Genomic DNA, 6,000 nt, shown 5'->3' with positions numbered 1-6,000 from the left:
AAGAGTTTTGAGATCATGTTAGAACAGCACTGGAGATATTGTAACTGCAGTCAGAATTGAAAAAAAGAAGGAAAAAAAGAAAAGAACCCCAAAATTGTCATTGATGTTGTGTTCTCTTTGTCTTACTTTAAGTGGTGTCTCTTTGCACAGGCAGCATCTCTCCCAAGTTCGGTGTGCAGTGTCAGCTGTGGAATGAGCGTTTTGCTGAGGCAGGGGAGGCATTTTTCACAACTTGTGAAACATGTCTGATGGCAGCTGAATGTGGGATTTTTGAAACAGGATGCATTCCTTTTAAAATGCACAAGCTTTGTAAATTTTTCTCCTCTGTGTTGTCTCTGAGCACCTTGAAAAAGACAGCTCAGGATATTGCCCTGCCTGACCTGAAGCAGGAATGATGGCTGAATAATGCCATTAGTATTTTCCTCTTGCCTCTTCTTTTCAACAGCTCCGTGAACAATGAATTTCTCCTGGTCAAAGTATTGCCATTCCTGTCATCAAAAAGTAACTTGTACACTATCTTTCTCAGACTTTCTTTCAAAGAATGACAGGTAATTTCAGCAGCATCACTTCAGTGACAGTTTCTGCTTTAATCACACAACTTCTGCAGTGATGATTCATCTCCTTCATAATTTTGCATTGGCTGAATAGTATTGCACAAAATAAAACAGCTATTGTATGTATGCTCAAGTATTATGATTTCTGTACAAGCTGGAGGGAGGTAAGCCAAATATTCAATAATCAATTATTTCAAAGTAAGTGTAGCAAGAAAATAATATTTAAAAGAATGCTATTGAGAAATGCAAGTTTTAAATTGACTGAGCTACATAACTTTGTGTTGTTCAAGCTGAAAATTTGGTTCAGCATAAAATCTTAGAGGTGGGAGGATTCTCTCTAAAGCACTAGCTGTAATGCATGGCTAGGAAAAACCAGAACAATGTGGGCATGGACAGTAAACATAATTTAGAATTTTACTGTGGGCACAAGAAATGGCTCGTGATGTTCCCTGTTGTGATGGTATGCAATGGGCCAAAACATCATTATGCTATTCTAAAGTTTTCTAAAGGTGGGTTTCTATCTTTGCTGGCAGAGTTAAAAGTGAAAAATCACTTTTTATTAAAAGCTGTTAGGATTAAACATTTAAACTAATGAGAATCAATGCATTTGGATGCTCAATTGGAATCAGAAGTTAAATTAAGCAATTGTGACCTTTCTAGAGTTTAGCATGGTAATTTTATTCAAAGCAGGCATTCTCTAGTCAAAATATACTGCCAGAATGAAAATAATTGGAAAAACCAAGCCCCCCTCTCTCTGCAAAACCCGGTTTAATTCAAATATAGGCCACACACTTCCCACTGCTAGGGAGTCTCTTGCTGAAGTCACAAACTTCTAAAACATTGCTCCATTATATTGGTTTCCTACCATGATTATCTATGGTCCACACCTACACATAAACAATTTTGCACAGCACAGTCATCTTCCTGTGTGGTTATCAGTTAGGTTTTACAGCAGTTTTAATTTTATGTTTTACTTGTAAAGTCTTTCAAGAAGATCTTCATGCTGCACATATGTGTATAGCATTTGAGATTTAGATTCCTTTTTCAAAAGCATTTAAATTTTTCTTTTTGAAAATTTCTAAATTAAAAAGAATTTAAAAATAGCATTTCAAATTTTTCTTTTTAGTCCATATTATTTCATTTGGTTAAAGACACAAAACATTTTGCTTGACCTGCAACTGCCTTCATACCTTGCCCCCCAGGATGACTTGAAATATGCAATTTCTTGCATTTCTAATAAATTTGCATATGTAGAATGCTGAACCTGAAAATAACTAGAGTCATTGCTGGACTAGACTGGATTGCAATTTCTTGCTTTTCTTATAAAATTGCCTATGTGGAATGCTAGACTTGAAATGACTAGATCATTGCTGGGAATCTAATGCTTGACAGCTGTATGTTCTGCATGTCTGCATTTTATCTAGAGCACAGATTGCTTTGACGAGGCATTTGTTCTCTTCTTTCCTTGTAGGTGTTGAGGACTCATCCCATGCCTTTTTTGATTTTCTTTAGGTTGTTAATGAAAGAGGGTTTAATTATTTTTGGTAACACCTTTAAAGTTTCGCATGTAGGCACAGAGTTTGGGGGGGTTGGGAGTGGGGATTAATCTTCCTTCTCCAGTTAGATCCTAACACAAGGTATATGGAGAAAAAATTGGCAGTATCATAGGTGGTAAAGCAATGTTTGTAGGACCAGTATTTTGTTTCTTACATTGAGGGCTTAGACTGAAAAGTGAATCCAGACTCTTTTTTTGGTAACTTATCATGAGTGATGAAACCACATTTGTAGGACAGGTATTGCAGTTACTACATGGAGGATTTAGACTGAAAAGTGAATCCTGTCCTCTTAATAATTTATGTGGGTTGGTGCCCTTAATTTGAAATGAAAATGACAAATAGTCAGTAAATAAGCTTGTGATTAAAGCTATTGCTCTGTGTTATTTTAGCATTTTAGTATTTGCATGGTTTTAATCCATTTTCAGAGATTGTCTTTTGTAGGTGCTGCATTAGTATGAAAGCTTTTGCTTGCAGTTTCAATAGAATAACACAGACAAAGTTGCTCTCTTCCACTTTTGTGTGTGGTCTATAAGTAAGACATCATTCCAACTCTTTTTAAGAGGTCTAAACATTATTTCTCTGAGCTTTCTTTAATGGTTACTTTTAGCAAGTACCTATATCCTTATACTATGAACTTAATTAGGCATTTAAAAATATATCTCCATGGCTGGTTTTTTTCACTTATTCATTAATATCTCTCTTTTTGACACCAAAGATTTTTGAGTACAAGACTTTAAATAAGTAAATTCAAGATTTGTGGACTTTAGAGTTGTCTGTAAATAATCCTCCTATCATGGGAGAAATATATATTGAAGACAAAGCATTTGTAAATCAATAAAAGGAGCCCTTACATTCTTTAGGTTTTGCACCTTAAGAAATGTCTTTGCAAGCAGTCTGCTTTTTTCTCCTCTAGCCCTAACCACTTTCAGAGAAGCAAAGCAGTTTTTAGGTCACATATTAGGAAGAGAGATGACTGCCTTAATTAGGAGCATTTTCTGGCTATTTCAAAGTTTACAGCTGCTTTGAGATCAAAGATAATAACTTAATATGCTTTTGGTTATTAAAAGAAATGTAGGGAATGGTCATTAAAATATTTATAATAAGAGCATGACATCCTCAGCTAAATATTCCTTGAAAGTGTCTGAGGAGAAACTGGATTGTCAGTATTGTTCTAAAAAGAACCCACTGCTACTCCTTCCTGCCTTCCATGTGATGAAAATATTTCTCTCTTTAATGTCACTTTTCAATTTATATGTTATATGCAGGATATTTCTATTATTATAGTAAGCACCTATTGTTAGGCTGCATTACTACATATCATATATTATAATAGAAAGGTCATACATTTTTTCATTAAAATTTGACACTTAAGTGAAACGAAATGCACCAAACTCAGTTCTGCTCTCCTGTAAAATTCTCCTTTGGAAAGCACAACTGAATCTGTTGAATTTATTTGTCACCTTATACTTTGTGTAGAAAGTACATTCTGAAGAGGAAAAAATTTTTTTAAAAGTTTTTATTAATCTGGTTTTTAAACTGCTCTAAGTTCCATTATAATCCACCTTTCCTTGACTCAGTGAATTAAAATCCAAAAAAAATGTCATGGCATCAAGCTTTCCTCTTTCTCTGTCTGGCAGTACAGAGTATCTGGTTGAACAGAAAACACCACCTCTGCTTTTTAGTGATATTTTAGAATAGTATCTGGAGTTGTTTTGAAAGCTGAAAATATCCCTTCATAGGTTGTTTGTTTTTTTTAAACTGTACTTCACTAGGACTGATTCTTTTGCCTGAATGAAATTGATATACATGAGGTCAGAGTCATGAAGATCTATTTTCTCCAGTAGTTTCTACTTGAGTTAAACATGTATTGAACTAGGCAATATGTGTTGTTCTTGTAAGTCTTAGTAAAATTTTGTATATTGGAGTAAATGCTGGAGAAAGAATGCATAAATAGGTAGAGAGGAATCCCATAAAGTCCAAGAAAGGGAAATGCCAAGGCCTGCAGCTGGAGCCATAATGCAATCCACAAGTGCAGGCTGGGCTGACAGGGAGCAAAGAACATGCATTCTGATTTTTCCCAGAGTGGATAAGAAGCATAAAACTAGACAAAAACTGATGTGTGGAAAATTCTACTCCAGCATAAGAGGAAAAAAAGCTTCCTGTGAGTTGCTCAGACACTGGACAGTTCATCCAAAGATGTTTTGGAGTCTCATGCTAAGAGACATTCAAAATACACTGCAGAAAACCCTGGCCAATGTGCTCTTGCTTGAGCCTTCTTGGAGCAGGGATTTGGGCTGGAAAAACCTCTGGAAATCCCTCCCAAGCTCAGCCACTCTGTGAGCCTGTGAGGTCACCAGGTGAGCTGCAGTAAGGCGTCAGAAGGACCTGTTTTCAAGAATTCTGAGCACACTGGGGCTGAGAAAGCCTTCTCAGCCTCTCAGTGTCTGATGCAATTGCATCTGTGTAGATTTCTGTAAATGATTCAGGGCTGAATGTTTTGAAAACAGAGATGAGCATCTGCAGGTTGGTCAGCATTTAAAAAAGAGAATGGCGAGGAAAATTATTCGGTTTTTTTGCAAAAGATTTTATAGACTTGATAAACATCTTCCAGTTGTGGTACAGCTCCTTCTGCAAGTGTGGGAAATCTTCCTAATAACAATAAGGAGCCAACCAAGTCGTTTTAAGTCCAAATAGTTAAAAAAAGCTTGATGCAATACTGAGCTATAGAAACAACCTCAGCAAGGCGCTCACATAAAGGCAGAAGGAGAAAAGAGGGAAAAAGATGGGATGTGTTCAAAATTAGTTTAAAAATGCAGCTTCTTCATTTGTGATGGCTCTGTTTTTCCAACTTTTCATGGGTGAAGTCTCCACAAAACTCTTAATGACAGAACTTGTGCATGGACTGGATTCCTATAGGCTTGTGCTGTACATTCATCAAGAAAATATCAAAGAAAGAAGAGAGATGGAGAATCTTGTGTGCCCCAGGTTGGATGGAATGAAACTGAGCTGCTGTATCTCTGTCTTAAGGAAGTTATAATGATCACAAATAAACACAGATGTATACATGCACTCCACTCCTTTCCACTGCACTTTCATTTAATTCCCTTCCATTTCTCTCTTACTCCTAAATGAGGAGCAAAGTAGCCTGTTGTTACTCCATATTTCTCTTTTGGTCTTAAATTTGTCCATATTGCGTTTTTTTTCTCTGAACTTCAGCGCAAGAAGAGATGGAAACCCTAGATGTAAGTTTCCTGTGACCAGAGTGGTTCATTCATCCCAAGCTGAACATTCACATGGAAGTAAAACAGCCCGTGGAAGTGATTTAAAACAGGGAAACACCTTGCTGTGTTTGATTCTGAACTGGTGGGATTTACCAGGAGGAGCTGAGGCAGCACAGCGAGGCTGGGAAGGTTTCTGTTGCCCAAACAGAGCAGTGTGAGCGTGGCAGCAAGTTTGACATTCGTTACTTTTCTCGTTCTGTGGAGACACTGCGTGTGATTACTCTCCTGCAGGCCATCACAAGTTGTCACTTCTGGTTGCTGTTGGCTTGGATTTGCTGTGGTCCCACACACTGCTGTTTGCAAAGTCACAGAGCTGTGTTCCAATGTCTGCAAGTGTGCGTCATTCCTGCACGTGAAAGGATTGAGGAGTGAAAATTAAGGTTGTGTAGCTCTCTTTTGCTGCCTGGAAGAAATAAGTTTCCACAAAATATGAGATTGTCATTCTTCCTACTGAGTAAAACTTTGCCAAGTTTTTAGCCTGACAATATTTAGGTAGCATCATTAATTAGAGGGACGCTCATTTCAATCCAGGCCTATTTTAACTTTTACATAGCAAGTTACTTAAGTCTATTAATTTTCTACTCTGACCTGTTATAAGCTGTCCTAGTT

The sequence above is a fragment of the Fringilla coelebs genome, assembly GCF_963513975.1.
Source record: "Fringilla coelebs genome assembly, chromosome: 6".
In the NCBI taxonomy this organism is placed as follows: domain Eukaryota; kingdom Metazoa; phylum Chordata; class Aves; order Passeriformes; family Fringillidae; genus Fringilla; species Fringilla coelebs.
This window is presented reverse-complemented; position numbering follows the sequence as displayed.